Source organism: Zea mays, chromosome 9 (genome assembly GCF_902167145.1).
Source record: "Zea mays cultivar B73 chromosome 9, Zm-B73-REFERENCE-NAM-5.0, whole genome shotgun sequence".
NCBI lineage: Eukaryota > Viridiplantae > Streptophyta > Magnoliopsida > Poales > Poaceae > Zea > Zea mays.
The window spans coordinates 113,880,493-113,898,184 of NC_050104.1; positions in this window are offsets into that span (position 1 = coordinate 113,880,493).

Sequence of the window (17,692 nt, forward strand, 5' to 3'; positions counted from 1 at the left end):
TTATTACTGTTAGATGCCAACAAAAATAACCCTTAGGGTAGAACTCACCCCCTAATTAAGAGATATAGTGTAAAGTGGCCCATTTTACACCACTCTTGTTATTTTTGTCTAAAGCATAGCCTTTATATTTTAAGCCTCAAATTCTTAAAACAGGCTAGAATAGCAAATGGCAACCCATTGTAATTTTTACAGATTTTTTGGAAAATATTAAACCACTGTCGTAGTTCAAACCTACACTAGAAACCATAAGTAGAAAATAAAGGAAGGGAAAGGTGAATAATAGGAAACTAGTGTCATCCTAAAAACTCTTTATAACTTGTTCACTGAAGTATATAAAGGCAATACCAATTCACTATGTTTATCCTCAACAAAAACCTAAACCTAAAAGTGATAAGCATAACCCACTAAAAGCCCCGCATGACCAAGAAACCCTAAGTTACTCCTTAACTTAGTTTTCTTCTTAGCATAATGTTATTAAATCCTGTATAATCATGACATACCTGTTCATTGCATTCGATAGACTGTAACCTTGCTAACGGAGAGTACGTCCTCGTGCCGGAGCAAGGAGCTGCTCAGGAGGTAGCCCCAGATCCAGCCCCAGAGCCTGCACCAGAGGACCTGCCTGCCACTGCTTTGGAAGGCAAGCCCCGGTTTATGCATAACCTGTTATTTATGCTATTTTACTATACTTAATGATTGTAGGATTGATTGTGCACTTAGGTGTAGGAGTTGTTTGAAACTCTAGTTGCATGATCTCAGGAATCCTTTTGAAATGGACACTAGTATGATAGGCCGAGTAGTTGCTTATTTAATTAGGATCTCGGTAGAAGACGAGTGATTTTTCCAGCACTCGCGCGAGATCAGGAAATTGGTTGTACCCACTTTCATACTATCATGATTTTAGTTGTGGACAACAATCCACGGGGATTGGTTGTTTACGAGATGGGAAAATGGAATAAGGATTAACGTGCGGATACCTATGTCAAGCGTTTGAACGTACTAAACACATACCGAGAAATATGGTAAATCGGTAAGCCTAGTACCTGAGTGAACCTGCCCGCAGACATATCCCCTCACGCGACCTGAGACGAGGTCTTCCATTCCGGTTATGGTGGGTACAAGTGCGGTCACTACACGACGGCAGTTGGGGTCAGTGAGGCATTGTACGCCAAGGCGGTGAGCCCTGATCTGTTGCCAGGGAATCGATGGGGACGGTTGATGTGTGTGGGGACGGAGTGCCCCTGCATGTCGTGTGTTTAGGTTTACCTTGCAAGGATAAAAACTCGATTCGAATCGTCTGCTTCTCGCAGGTAATGAGACTGCTTGATCCATTGTACTGCATTGAGTAACAAGAGGAAATATGATGAGTTGATATAAGATGTTGATTGCTAATAATGTTTGCTACCATGTATGAGTAGATAGTACACATTTAGCCTTAAGAGAGTCACACTTAATTTGACAAGTTAAAACTGACTTAGAAACTCAGCTAGTGCTTTTGGCAACCAAACCCCATAGCCAAACAGCTGCATGTCTAGAGGTAGAGGAGTAGACTCCTCACACTGGGTAAGTCTAGCTGAGTATTAGTATACTCAGCCTTGCTTGTGGCATAATTTTTACAGGTTCTCTAGAGGACATGGTTGCTGGAGTGACTTGGCCGTCCATCTTGCCACCGGGTTGGACTGTCGAGTGGGACCCTATCTCGGCTGAGGAGGAGCATGAGGAGTGATGGGACAGGCTTCCCCATCTCTCTGTTTATTTACCGTTAGTTTTATTCCGCTGCACTTCGAACAATGATGACTACTTTTGCGAAACTCCGATGATGATGTAATAATTTAATACTCTTTAATGCATGGTTTTATGCTTAATTGTATTTGCTCTGTGACTCACCATCGAGTGAGATTGTGGTACTTGATCCTGTCAGTGGTCGTGTCGGACTAGATCCGAGGGATTGACGGGTTATTCCCATTTAAGTGTGGCCTAGCCTCTAAGGCGGGACTTAGGCACTTAAGTTGGAATAATTCGGGCAGTTCCGCCACAAGTTATGGAGTGGAGTGGAAGCCTTTGTCTTCGCCGAAGACTCCAATTCCCTTTCAATACACCTATGACTTGGTTTGAAATATACTTGAAAACACATTAGTCATAGCATATAAAAGAGACATGATCAAAGGTATACTTTTGAGCTATGTGTGCAAAACATCAAAAGAAGTTCCTAGAATCAAGAATATTTAGCTCATGCCTAAGTTTGTTAAAAGTTTGTTCATCTAGTGGCTTGGTAAAGATATCGGCTAATTGTTCCTTAGTGTTAATATATGCAATCTCGATATCTCCCTTTTGTTGGTGATCCCTTAAGAAATGATACCGAATGGCTATGTGTTTAGTGCGGCTATGCTCAATGGGATTATCCGCCATGCAGATTGCACTGTCATTATCACATAGAAGAGGAACTTTGGTTAATTTGTAACCATAGTCCCTAAGGGTTTGCCTCATCCAAAGTAATTGCGCGCAACAATGGCCTGCGGCAATATACTCGGCTTCGGCGGTAGAAAGAGCTACGGAATTTTGCTTCTTTGAAGCCCAAGACACCAGGGACCTTCCCAAGAACTGGCAAGTCCCCAATGTGCTCTTTCTATTAATTTTACACCCCGCCCAATCGGCATCCGAATAACCAATTAAATCAAATGTGGATCCCCGAGGGTACCAAAGCCCAAACTTAGGAGTATAAACTAAATATCTCAAGATTCATTTTACGGCCGTAAGGTGAGCTTCCTTAGGGTCGGCTTGGAATCTTGCACACATGCATACGGAAAGCATAATATCCGGTCGAGATGCACATAAATAGAGTAAAGAGCCTGTCATCGATCGGTATACCTTTTGATCTACGGATTTACCTCCCGTGTCGAGGTCGAGATGCCCATTGGTTCCCATGGGTGTCTTGATGGGTTTGGCATCCTTCATTCCAAACTTGTTTAGAATATCTTGAATATACTTTGTTTGGCTAATGAAGGTGCCCTCTTGGAGTTGCTTTACTTGAAATCCCAAGAAATACTTCAACTCCCCCGTCATAGACATCTCGAATTTTTGTGTCATGATCCTACTAAATTCCTCATAAGTAGATTCGTTAGTAGACCCAAAAATAATATCATCAACATAAATTTGGCATACAAACAAATCATTGTCAAGAGTTTTAGTAAATAAAGTAGGATCAGCCTTTCCGACTTTGAAGCCATTAGTGATAAGAAAATCTCTTAGGCATTCATACCATGCTCTTGGGGCTTGCTTGAGCCCATAAAGCGCCTTAGAGAGTTTGTAAACATGGTTAGGGTACTCACTATCTTCAAAGCCGGGAGGTTGCTCAACATAGACCTCCTCCTTGATTGGTTCATTGAGGAAGGCACTTTTCATGTCCATTTGGTAAATCTTAAAGCCATGGTAAGTAGCATAGGCAAGTAAAATGAGAATTGATTCTAGCCTAGCTACGGGTGCATAGGTTTCACCGAAATCCAAACCTTCGACTTGTGAATATCCCTTGGCCACAAGTCGGGCTTTGTTCCTTGTCACCACACCATGCTCATCTTGCTTGTTGCGGAAGACCCACTTGGTTCCTACAACATTTTGATTAGGACGTGGAACTAAATGCCATACCTCGTTCCTAGTGAAGTTGTTGAGCTCCTCTTGCATCGCCACCACCCAATCCGAATCTTGTAGTGCTTCTTCTATCCTGTGTGGCTCAATAGAGGAAACAAAAGAGTAATGTTCACAAAAATGAGCAACACGAGATCGAGTAGTTACCCCCTTTTGAATATCGCCGAGGATGGTGTTCACGGGGTGATCTCGTTGGATTGCTTGGTGGACTCTTGGGTGTGGCAGCCTTGGAACTTGTTCATCTTCCTTATCTTGATCATGGGTATCTCCCCCTTGATCATTGCTCTCCTCTTGAGGTGGCTCAACTTCTTGATCTTCTTCTTCATCATTTTGAGCCTCATCCTCATCTTGAGTTGGTGGAGATTCTTGCATTGAGGAAGATGGTTGATCTTGTGCATGTGGTGGCTCTTTGGATTCCTTAGGACACACATCCCCAATGGACATGTTCCTTAGTGCGACGCACGGAGCCTCTTCATCACCTATCTCATCAAGATCAACTTGCTCTACTTGAGAGCCGTTAGTCTCATCAAACACAATGTCACAAGAAACTTCAACTTGCCCAGAGGACTTGTTAAAGACTCTATATGCCCTTGTGTTTGAATCATATCCTAGTAAAAAGCCTTCTATAGCCTTAGGAGCAAATTTAGATTTTCTACCTCGTTTAATAAGAATAAAACATTTGCTACCAAAGAGTCTAAAATATGAAACATTTGGCTTTTTACTGGTTAGGAGTTCTGTGGGGGATAGATATCCCCTAGGTCCACTAAAGGAGTAAAAGACCTCACGAAAGGCCCAAGGGCCCAATAACTCGTAAGGTCATTCTTTCGTGGGCCTGGGGTGGAACAACCAGCAAGGAAGAACGACATGAGGCCGGATTGGTGCAAGCCCGTACGGCCCACACTGTCGAGCGAGTGATCGCAACAGAGACCCGATTTCCCCGTGCGAGAGCCCCCGTGCAGTGGAGCCATGCGAGGATAAGTCGGCGAGGATCACGCAGGATAAACTCGAGAGGTTCACTATCTTTTAGTTACTTGTTGTTATCATACCCACGTGTACTGCCCCACGGTCGAGTATATAAGGCCTAGGGGGCACCCCTTCGGAACGATCGACCCTATCTTACTTAGCCACCTACGTAAACTCTCTGTGCCTACAATCCAGAGAGCCCCCTCTTGTAACCACGTTCGTATACTCACCAGGACATAGGGTGTTACGCATCTCTAAGCGGCCCGAACCTGTAAATCTTGTCCACTGTCTCTCGTGCGATCGGCACGAACCATTTTGCTACAGTCGTTGACACCGTCCTACTCCTAAAAACACCTTGAGGGGCAACCCCGGGTGTGCGGTCGGACCCAAAACACCGACAGCTGGCGCGCCAGGTAGGGGGTGTGTCGACGATCCAAGCTAGCTCAATGGCCGTCACCTTCCACAGCAAGATCATCGTGCGTCCCGGATCCGTATTCTGCTTCGGGACAACCTCATCTATAGCGGATGAAGAGGGAATTCTACACCGCATCGCGGACCCGCCGGAAAAGAAGTCTCCTCCAACGAACTCCGAAAAAGCTGGAGAAACGCAACTTCCGGCCCTTCGGAAAAAGATCGTCTCTGGAAAGGCCGGAGCTGGAAGCTCGCCGACCCGGGAGACTCCGCCGTCTACTTCCTCGACAGATGAATGGATACGGATCGCGAGGAAGAAGGAGACCAGGGAAAGGCAAGTTGTTCTTTCCGTTACTCCGGCCTCAAAGGAGAACGGAAAGAAAGTCGCCGCGACAGCAGCACCATTCTACCCCGACGTCCTCTTCATCGGGAGAGTGGAGTCGCCCGTCGTCTCTGACGATGAACCGACCGCGCCTGGAGAAGAACCGCCCCAACGAGAATCCCGCCGACGGAGGAACCGACGCAGGAACATTCGACGACATCATGCGGCCGGAGAACGGGATCCGGAGCAGCCCGTCTCGCGAGACGAGGTCTCGGAGATAGGAGAAACTCCAGAGGAACGCGCCTTCAGAGAGCGAAGGAATTCCCGACGACGTGATCGCCGGCGGACTCAGGAGCAAGCCGAACAAGATGCAAGGCAACGCCGGGAGAATCCGCTCTTCGGGCGCAACCTGAACCCCGACTTCGCCCGAGCTGTGAACACGCCAAGCGAAGTCGGAGGCATACTAGCTCGGATAGCTGATGGACTTCCTCGGACTCCCGACGCCGAAGGATACCGACGACTATTCACTCAGGCGGCCAACCATCTTCTACCACTCGCTCACCCGCCGAACGACCTACGACACGCCATCAACAGTCGCCGAGACGCGTGAAGCTCTATCAATGCTTCGCGCGAACGGCGGCATGAAAACGAAATTCGCCGTCGGGAGGAGTATGATCGAGATCATGGCTTTCCGACTCAAAGCCAGGCCACCAGGACTGAGTCGGCAACAGCTTCAACTGGCGGTACCACCCGGGGACGGTCGAGGAACCACCATCGCCACTCCCCTCCCCGGGATAAACATCGTCCCCGACGACAGGAGGACACGTGCGGAGTATCCGCTCTTACTCCGCGCCTTAGGGCATCCAATGGCCTCCCAACTTCAAGGTATCCAATGTTGACAAATATGAACCTAAGCAGGATCCAGGGGGTTGGCTAGCCGTCTACACCACCGCTGCTCGGGCTGCCGGGGCATCTGAGGACGTCATGACCGCGTATCTGCCCATCGTCCTTGGGCAAGATGCGCTACAGTGGCTACGACATCTACCCCGACACTGCATCGACGACTGGGGAGACTTCAGTCGATGTTTCACCGCCAACTTCCAGTCCCTCTCCGACAAGCCAGCGCAACCATGGGACCTCAAATCCATCAAGCGCCGGGGGGATGAGACTCTCCGGTCGTACCTTAAAAGGTTCCAGACCATGAGAAATCGCATCCCCGAGGTCACGGAGGCGGCTGTGATCGAGGACTTCTACAGAGGATCCAATGACTCGGCCTTCGTCCGAGCCATACTACAGAAGGCGCCGACTACCTCCGAGGAGCTGTTCCGGGAAGCCGACCTCTACATCACCGCCGACGAGCGGGCCCAGGATCTCATCGGAGGAGCAAAGCCCGCACCAGCAGCACCACGACGTGACACGAACCAGCAACCCGACAAACGATGGGAGAAGAGGCCTCGCGAGGAAGTACATGCCGCCGGACCACCTGCCTCTCGCGCCCGAGGAGGACCTCGTGGAGGCGAGCGCACGCTGGACGACATCCTCGACGCCCAGTGCCCGTACCACAAGGACATGCGCCACACTCTTCGTAACTGCCGGGACTTCAAGCACTCCGTCGGGCACGGCCGACCCTTCCAACCTCTACCGCCTCCTCCGCCGAGGGGAGGACCAGATGAACCACGACAGCCCCATCAGCAGGAGGAGGGGGGAGGAGGAGCCTTCCCACGCGTTGACAGGGAGGTCAACGTCATCTTCGGCGGACATGGGTCGCAGGAGAACAAAAGACAACAAAAGCTCAACGACCGCCAGATACTGGTGGCGACCACCGGTCCTCCCGCCCCATACCGGTGGTCGGAGCACCCAATCACTTTCACTCGGGAGGATCAATGGCTCAACTTCGACCATCCAGGCAAATACCCGCTCCTCGTCGATCCGGTGATCCGAGAGAGCCGGGTAAAGAAGGTGCTAGTGGACGGGGGGAGCAGCATCAACGTCACTTTCCCCCGGACACTCCAAGGCTTGGGAGTTCACCTTAAAGAGCTCCACGAGTCGGACACTCCTTTCTTCGGCATCGTGCCGACGGAAGGGGAATACCCGCTGGGCCACATCTACATGCCAGTCACCTTCGGAACTCCGGAGAACTACAGAACCGAGTTCCTGAGGTTCGAGGTGGCGAACTTCGACTGCGGGTACAACGCCATCATTGGGAGGCCGGGGCTGGCTAAGTTCATGGCTATTCCGCACTATACATACATGATACTGAAGATACCAGGACTGCAAGGAATCATAACTGTGCGCGCCGACTTCCAAGGCGCCGCAGAATGTTTCCGAGTGGCCATCCAAGCAGCCCTCACCACCAAGCCGTCAACGGTTCCTTCTACACCGGCGAACTCTAAGCCTGAGGAAGACCTTGTTGTACCGGCAAACGAAGCTCAGGCCGCGACCTCTATGCGGCCGACTGAAGAAACCAAGCGGATCAACCTGGGGTTCGCTGATGAGCGCAAGACGGCCATCATCAGCTCCAGTTTGAATGACAAATAGGAAAGCGCGCTCGTCCAGTTCCTGCAAGATAACCGAGACGTATTCGCATGGCAACCTGTGGATATGCCGAGAGTCCCAAGAGAACTGGCCGAGCACAAATTGAAGATCTATCCCCATGCGAGGCCGATCCGGCAAAAGCTACGTCGTTTCACGCCCGACAAGAGAGAGGCCATTCATGCCGAGTTAGCTCGCTTGGTCGCGGCGGGATTTATTAGAGAAGTATTACACCCCGAGTGGCTAGCCAACCCTGTTCTTGTACTCAAAAAGAATAAAGTGGATTGGCGCATGTGCGTCGACTATACTGATCTCAACAAACACTGTCCGAAGGATCCCTTCGGGCTCCCGAGGATAGATCAGGTGGTGGATTCCACCGCTGGGTGTTCTGTGCTGTCTTTCTTAGATTGCTATTCCGGGTATCATCAGATTAGTTTGGCAAAGGAAGACGAGAAGAAAACGGCGTTCATCACTCCGTTTGGTGCTTTCTGTTATACCTCCATGCCGTTCGGCCTCAAAAACGCTGGAGCGACTTATCAGAGAGCCATTCAAACATGCTTAGCCGATCACTGGGGCAAGCGTGTGGAGGCTTACGTAGATGATGTGGTAATCAAAACAGAGAATTCGGAAAACTTCATCGAAGATTTACAGCTAGTTTTCAACAGCCTCAGAAGATATAGATGGAAGCTCAATCCTGAAAAATGTGTTTTCGGGGTACCAGCAGGAAAGTTGCTCGGGTTCATCGTCAGCAACCGGGGAATTGAGGCTAATCCGGATAAAATTGAGGCTATCATGAAGATGGAAGCTCCCCGTTCACAAAAGAAAGTTCAGCGACTCACTGGATGTATGGCAGCTCTGAGCAGATTTATATCCAGGCTGGGAGAAAAAGGTTTGCCATTTTACAAGCTACTCAAGAAGGTGGATAAGTTTCAATAGACTTCAGAAGCACAAGAAGCTCTAGACGCACTGAAGAAATTCTTGACAACACCACCAGTATTGAAACCACCCCGGCAGCTACGCCGATTCAACCGGCTGAAGATTTGTTGCTGTATATCTCTTGCACGACTCACGTGGTAAGCACCGCGTTAGTAGTCGAGCGAGTAGAAGAGGGACATGCCTATCCGGTACAACATCCTGTTTACTTTATCAGTGAAGTTCTAGGCCCCTCGAAGAAAAAGTATCCTCAGGTTCAGAAGCTAGTATATGCAGTACTTCTAACTGCCCGCAAGCTGCGTCACTACTTTGACGACCACAAAGTCATAGTAGTCACTGGTTTTCCAATAGGGGACATTCTTCACAACAAGGAAGCCATTGGCCGAATAGCCAAGTGGGCTTGCGAGTTGGGATCCCACGATATCGAGTTCCGACCTCGCACTGCCATCAAAACTCAAGCACTGGTTGACTTCGTATCAGAGTGGACAGAGCAGCAAGTACCAGACAATCCAGAAACTGCAGAAGTATGGCGAATGTATTTCGATGGCTCGCTGAAGCTGCAGGGAGCAAGAGCAGGGATTCTCTTCACTGCACCTGGAGGCGAGCACCTCAAGTACGCTCTCCAGTTGCTATTCCCGGCCTCTAACAATGCAGCCGAGTATGAAGCTTTGATACACGGATTGAACATCGCCATGTCACTGGGCGTCAAGAGATTGATGGTATACGGAGATTCTCTGGTAGTCATCAGCCAGATAAACAAGGAATGGGATTGTTCAAGTGATTCAATGGGAAAATATTGCGCTGCCGTCCGAAAGCTGGAAGATAAATTTGAGGGTCTGGAGTTTCATCATATAGAAAGAGATCGGAACACGGCGGCCGACGTACTGTCCAAGCTCGGATCCGGTCGGACTCAGGTCCCGCCCGGGGTTTTCGTGCAAGAAATTCTCCAACCGAGTATCTCAATGGATCAAACAGAAGAATGCAACATCATAGATCAACCCGAGTCAGACTCTAATGACTGGAGACGGCCGATTATTAAGTATATAAGGAACGAAGAAGAACCAGATGACAAGAACTTGGCAGAGCGCATTGCTAGACAATCAGCTCACTATACACTCATTGGGGAGATATTATACAGGAGGGGCGCGTCAGGCGTCCTCATGAAGTGCGTTCTCCCGTCCACTGGGAAGCAACTTCTGGAGGAAGTCCATGCAGGGCAGTGTGGAGTACATGCAGCATCCAGAACACTAGTCGGGAAGGTTTTCAGGTCAGGATTCTATTGGCCGACGGCGAAGAGCGATGCAGCCGAGTTAGTTCAGAGATGCGAAGCTTGCCAATACCTGTCAAAGCAACAGCACATGCCAGCACAGCAGCTACAGACCATACCAGTAACTTGGCCTTTCGCATGCTGGGGACTGGATATGATTGGACCTTTCAAGAAAGCTCAAGGAGGATATACCCATGTATTGGTGGCGATTGACAAATTCACTAAATGGATAGAGTTCCAGCCCATCGCTTCTTTAACCTCTGCTAAAGCCGTGGAATTCATACAAAGCATAATATTCAGATTCGGGATACCAAAAAGTATCATCACTGACTTGGGATCCAACTTCACCAGTTCAGAATTCTTTGACTTCTGCGAGCAAAAGAGCATTCAGATCAGGTACGCATCTGTAGCACATCCACGAGCCAACGGGCAGGTTGAGCGAGCCAACGGAATGATATTGGAGGCACTCAGGAAAAGGGTCTTCGATAAGAATGAAAAATTTGCAGGAAAATGGATAAGAGAACTGCCTTATGTCGTTTGGAGCTTGAGAACCCAACCTAGCCGAGCCCTGCATGGAAACACTCCTTTCTTCATGGTCTATGGGTCGGAGGCAGTGCTACCTGCTGATCTCAAGTTTGGGGCGCCAAGATTGATCTTTGAAAGCATAGCAGAAGCCGAGGCCACCAGGCTGAAGGATATTGATATACTTGAGGAAGAATGACTGAATGCAGTAATCCAATCAGCACGGTACCAACAAACTCTAAGGCGCTATCACGACAAGGCTGTGCGGCAACATTTCTTTTCGATAGGAGACCTCGTCCTCCGCCGAATTCTAACGGGGGAGGGACGGCACAAGTTATCACCCTTATGGGAAGGGCCTTTCATAGTAGCAGAGGTTACTCGGCCCGGATCGTATCGCCTCACCTAGATGGATGGCACAGAAGTGGGGAACTCCTGGAACATAGAGCACCTCAGAAAGTTTTACCCCTAGCTGTATTTCAAAACAGCTAGGGCGACCATGTATTCTGTGAAATGGAAATACGTCATCAATAAAGAGAGATTTCAAAGATACTCGGCTCGTTTACGAATGACTTGCATTCTTACTTAACTCGGGGTGACCACTATGCCCCACAAACGGAGCAATCGACTTAAGTCGGCAACGACTTAAGGCGGTGCAACATGCTCACGCTTACTTAACTCAGGGTGACCACTATGCCCTACAAACGGAGCAATCGACTTAAGTCAGCAACGACTTAAGGCGGTGCAACATGCTCACGCTTACTTAACTCGGGGTGACCACTATGCCCTACAAACGGAGCAATCGACTTAAGTCGGCAACGACTTAAGGCGGTGCAACATGCTCACGCTTACTTAACTCGGGGTGACCACTATGCCCTACAAACGGAGCAATCGACTTAAGTCGGCAACGACTTAAGGCGGTGCAACATGCTCACGCTTACTTAACTCGGGGTGACCACTATGCCCTACAAACGGAGCAATCGACTTAAGTCAGCAACGACTTAAGGCGGTGCAACATGCTCACGCTTACTTAACTCGGGGTGACCACTATTCCCTACAAACGGAGCAATCGACTTAAGTCGGCAACGACTTAAGGCGGTGCAACATGCTCATGCTTACTTAACTCGGGGTGACCACTATGCCCTACAAACGGAGCAATCGACTTAAGTCGGCCACGACTTAAGGCGGTGCAACATGCTCACGCTTACTTAACCCAGGGTGACCACTATACCCTACTAACGGAGCTATCGGCTAAAGTCAGTGGTGGCTTAAGCCGGTGCAGCTTACTCGCGCTTACGTAATTTAGGGGATGACCTCCATGTCCCGCAAACAAACTTCATAATCATCATGTAGCGCTACCACAAACTTGCGAATTAATAAATTCTGATACGATAAGAGAGTGATCATGTCATTCGAATGATAGGCTGATATCCTCTAACGAGTACTTGATCATACTAACCGCGCGCTCATAGCACGCAAAATGTTTCTTTATTTTCCAATGTCTTTCTCAGGAACGACTGACGAAGAAGGGTGATTCGAAGAATCGGGGGCAGCATTCACATCGGCTTTTATGTCTTCAGGGACAACCACGCCGGGTCTCCTCATCAAGATTCGTCCCACCCGGATAGCCTTGTCCATGGCTCTATCGCGCTGGGCTTTGAGAGTAACAGCAGTCTCTTCAGCAATTTTAGCAGCCAGCTGAGCAGCTTCTAACTCCTGGGCAATGGTTTTCTTGGAAGCTCGGAATTCTTTGATGGTGGCATCCTTCGCTGATAACAATCGCCTAAGACTGGTCACTTCATCCACGGATTCTTGCAACCTATGACGCTGATTGTCCAGTTCCTCCATTGTGAAGCGGTGACTCCTCTCTAAGATGGTCAGCGAGTTGTTAGAATCTCGATACAATCTGTCCAGATTGTCGCGAGAAGCGGCAAGGATACGTTTTTCTTCCTACAAGCAAGAATCAACTCCTTCAGAATCCAAGCAAGTAATAAGAGCATAGCAAGACGAGGCACGGTTTTGTAAGTTACCTTTTCAGAGTCAAGCCGAGCATGAAGAGAAGAACTCAGAGCGTTGGCGTCATCCAAAGCAGCGGAGACCTGATTCAGTTCAGTCTGGCTCTGAGAATACTTCTCCTCGAAGTCAGCACACCGTTGAGCCATTTCAGCTTGATCTCGGGAATGTTTTTCCTCAAGAACTGCAATCTGCCGAGTCATTCCTATCAAGAGGTAATCAAACGAAAGGAGGTCAGAAGGTAAAACAATCTACGGATAAAGGCAAGGAAGAAGAAGAAGGGCATTAACCAGCATTAGTTGCCTCCAACTCGGATACACGACGATGAAGCGACACCGGATTCCAACGCTCAAGAGATGAAGCTACTTCTGGGATGGAAGCACCCTGCGATCTCAGCTGGCTGGCCATCCCATCCACCAAAGCCTGATGAGAAGAGCGGATGAACATAATGACAAAAATTCATGCAGCGTAAGGATCAAGCTAAAGTACAGCACAGTACCTGGAGGTTGGAAAAGAACGAAGGGATCCCCAAGTCAGGAGAAATCAGCTGATAACCAGGTACCAGACCACCACTCGAAGCAGTTTGCAATAGACCAGCAGGAACGAGCTCGGTACATTCAACAGAGCCTAACGTCAGACCAGCGGGGATGCTGCCCTCTAAAGCGACTCCCTGGTCCAGAGTTTGGGCCACCACCATACCGCCAGAGTGTGGAGGTGAACCCGCATGAACATCCATGGAAGTGCAGGAAGAAGACCTTGCTCGGACACCCTCGGGGGCTGGGTCACAGTTGGCACTGCCCACTTGAGCCGGATCATCCCCGGCAATACCCTCGGGGGCTGGGCAGTGGCTTATACTCTTCGCCCGAGCTAAGTCTTCCCCGGCGACATCCTCGGGGGCTGGGCACGTGTCAGCACTATTCAAGGGGTCCAAGCTCTCTGCCGTAACCACCTCTAAGGTTAACGGGCCTTCAGCTACTTCCATGAGACCAGAACAATCCAATTCAGCATCCCGACCCTCGAGATCGTGCTCTAAGGTCGACGAGGCACGGGATGACCTCAACCCAGCATGCCACGTGGGCGTCCGGCAGTTATTTCAGAAAAAGCCGACGTGCCACTTCATCACTCGGTTATCATCCTCAAAATAACTCGTGCGGCCGGCTATTACTCGGCGTTGCCTCTAAAACGCTGAACTCGTATTCCCTCGCTCGACATTACTTCTAAAAATGCCGACGCCGACCTTCAATCGCTCGGCGTTGCCTCTAAAGCGCTGACCTCATACTCAATCGCTCGGCATTACTTCTAAAATGCCGACGCCGACCTTCAATCGCTCGGCATTACCTCTAAAATGCCGACGCCGACCTTCAATCGCTCGGCGTTGCCTCTAAAGCGCTGACCTCGTACTCAATCGCTCGGCGTTACTTCTAAAATGCCGACGCCGACCTTCAATCGCTCGGCATTACCTCTAAAATGCCGACGCCGACCTTCAATCGCTCGGCGTTGCCTCTAAAGCGCTGACCTCGTATTCAATCGCTCGGCGTTACTTCTAAAATGCCGACGCCGACCTTCAATCGCTCGGCATTACCTCTAAAATGCCGACGCCGACCTTCAATCGCTCGGCGTTGCTTCTAAAACGCCGATACCGACTACAATATTAATCGACAGCTACTTCAGGAAGCGTCAGTATGACTCCCAAGTATTTCATTCACTGCCTTGAAGGAATTGGTCTTATAAACAAACTCAATGAGTCATTCAGAAGAAATCAACGTCATTTTTTCATTAAGGGAAGATAGTAAACTTACAAATCAACTCATTATGAGTTGATACTTCCCTATTACTACTACTACACTACATTACATTACTACTACATTATTCTAACTATACTACACTATACTAATATCTAAAGACCAGTGGCGTTTAGCCACTGGCCTTGCTGCTGCTGGCCTTGCTGCTGCTGCCCTTGCCGCCGCCGCCTCTGGTGCTCCCCGTGCTGCTGCCGCCTCTGGTGCTCCCCGTGCTGCCGCCGCCTCTGGTGCTGTCCTTGCCGCCGCTGCCCCAGCCGCCGTTGCTGCCGTCACCGTCGCCATCGCCACCGTCGTCATCGTCGCCGTCGTCGTCGTCGTCATCTTCGTCCTCACCGACGTCCGAGTCCTCCTCGTCCGAGGAGAACTCAGACTCATCCGAGCCCTCGAGCCCGGAGCGCTCGACGGCCCAGATGTACGTCCAGACCTCCGCGGCAATCCCCTGGGAGTCGTCTGAATCATCAGACGACGCCGGGGGAGAGACGGGAGCCGGAGATCCCTCGGACTCGGAGGAGAACTCCTCCTCCGAGTATTCCGAGTCACCGAAGTCCTCCGACGGAGGAGTCGGCTCGCGCTTGCGCTTAGTACCCTTGCCCATGGAGGAAGCAGACAGAGGGGAGAAGAAGGACGCAGTAAAGAACAGCGAAGAGATGTGAAAAAACCAGGGGAGCAAGGGCGTTATTTATAGAAAGGAAAGGCAACCGCTCACTTCCAACCGCGGTCACTGAACAGTCGCAAAGCATACAATAAGCACTCCCACCCATCTGAAGACACGTCAGACGGCAGACGCCGTTTCATGCAACATTACACCCATTGGGACTCCAGTCAACAGCGCAAAGGATATGATTACACTAGCCGTCCCATCACATTACTACTCAGAAGCAGCCGGCTAAAACACTCAGCGTACGAAGCCGTCCCTTGCCCACACCCATTGGGGGGGGACGCCCAGGAATTATCAGTATATTTTCCAAAACGGTCACATCCGTGCAGGGCATGCAGTAAATACCTCAAGACAAAAATGAGATATCAGTAAGGATCATAGGAAAACCAAATATAGCCAGCAAAGTACAAGATATGGCCGACAGAAGCGATGTGAAGACTAGACAGAGAACGTCCATCAAACGTCCAATCAAGTCGCAGAAACAAATAAATTGCATTACCTAACAAGATATGGATGGATTGCAGACTCGGATGCTAAAGACAAAATATATGCTGACCTCTGCAGCAAAATTTTGATGACATAATGCTGACCTCCAAAGCATAATGCGAATAGCTTCGTGCCAGTTTTTACAAGCAAAAGGAAAACCTTCGAATGGATTATCCTTAAAAAATCCATTTGAAGGCCGGGGGCTACACCCATTGGGTGCACCTTCGGTGCACCCTATGGATTATCATTCTAAACCGATATAGTGCCAACCTCTAAGGCGTGGGACAAGATTGAAAAGACCAATCCTCAACCGAGGTACAGGAGCGCACATGGAGATAATTTCTGGGGAAGACCTTCGAGTAGATTATCTTCTAAAATCTACTCAAAGGTCGGGGGCTACACCCATTGGGTGCACCTCCGGTGCACCCAATGAAGTTCAGAATCCTACGAGTCAAAATGCCGACCTCTAAGGCACAAGCACAGAACTAAACTTCGGTCAAACGAGTGATCGGAGCAAGAGAAGACAACAGGAAGTCATTTTTCTTCGAATCATCTGCAAGCTGGACCTGGGATCTTCGGGTTGATTACCCCTAAATCAAACCAAAGATCGGGGGCTTGTGGGGGATATATATCCCCTAGGTCCACTAAAGGAGTAAAAGACCTCACGAAAGGCCCAAGGGCCCAATAACTCGTAAGGTCATTCTTTCGTGGGCCTAGGGTGGAACAACCAGCAAGGAAGAACGACATGAGGCCGGATTGGTGCAAGCCCGTACGGCCCACACCGTCGAGCAAGTGATCGCAACAGAGACCCGATTTCCCCGCGCGAGAGCCCCCGTGCAGTGGAGCCATGCGAGGATAAGTCGGCGAGGATCACGCAGGATAAACTCGAGAGGTTCACTATCTTTTAGTTACTTGTTGTTATCATACCCACGTGTACTACCCCACGGTCGAGTATATAAGGCCTAGGGGGCACCCCTTCGGAACGATCGACCCTATCTTACTTAGCCACCTACGTAAACTCTCTGTGCCTACAATCCAGAGAGCCCCCTCTTGTAACCACGTTCGTATACTCACCAGGACGTAGGGTGTTACGCATCTCTAAGCGGCCCGAACCTGTAAATCTTGTCCACTGTCTCTCGTGCGATCGGCACGAACCATTTTGCTACAGTCGTTGACACCGTCCTACTCCTAAAAACACCTTGAGGGGCAACCCCGGGTGTGCGGTCGGACCCAAAACACCGACAAGTTCGTATGATGTCTTCTTGAGGATTCGGTGTAGATACAACCGGTTTATGGCGTAACAGGTGGTGTTGACCGCCTCGGCCCAAAACCGATCCGAAGTCTTGTACTCATCAAGCATGGTTCTTGCCATGTCCAATAGAGTTCGATTCTTCCTCTCCACTACACCATTTTGTTGTGGCGTGTAGGGAGAAGAGAACTCATGCTTGATGCCCTCCTCCTCAAGGAAGCCTTCGATTTGTGAGTTCTTGAACTCCGTCCCATTGTCGCTTCTAATTTTCTTGATCCTTAAGCCGAACTCGTTTTGAGCCCGTCTCAAGAATCCCTTTAAGGTCTCTTGGGTATGAGATTTTTCCTGCAAAAAGAACACCCAAGTGAAGCGAGAATAATCATCCACAATAACTAGACAATACTTACTCCCGCCGATGCTTATGTAAGCTATCGGGCCGAATAGGTCCATATGTAGGAGCTCTAGTGGCCTGTTAGTCGTCATAATGTTCTTATGTGGATGATGAACCCCAACTTGCTTCCCTGCCTGACATGCGCTACAAATCTTGTCTTTCTCAAAATGAACATTTGTTAGTCCCAAAATGTGTTCTCCCTTTAGAAGCTTGTGAAGATTCTCCATTCCAACATGTGCTAGTCGGCGATGCCAGAGCCAGCCCATGTTAGTCTTAGCAATTAAGCAAGTGTTGAGTTCAGCTCTATCGAAATCTACTAAGTATAGCTGACCCTCTAACACTCCTTTAAATGCTATTGAATCATCACTTCTTCTAAAGACAGTAACACCTATATTCGTAAAAAGACAGTTGTAGCCCATTTTGCATAATTGAGAAACGAAAAGCAAATAGTAATCTAAAGAGTCTACAAGAAAAACATTGGAAATGGAGTGGTCAGGAAATATA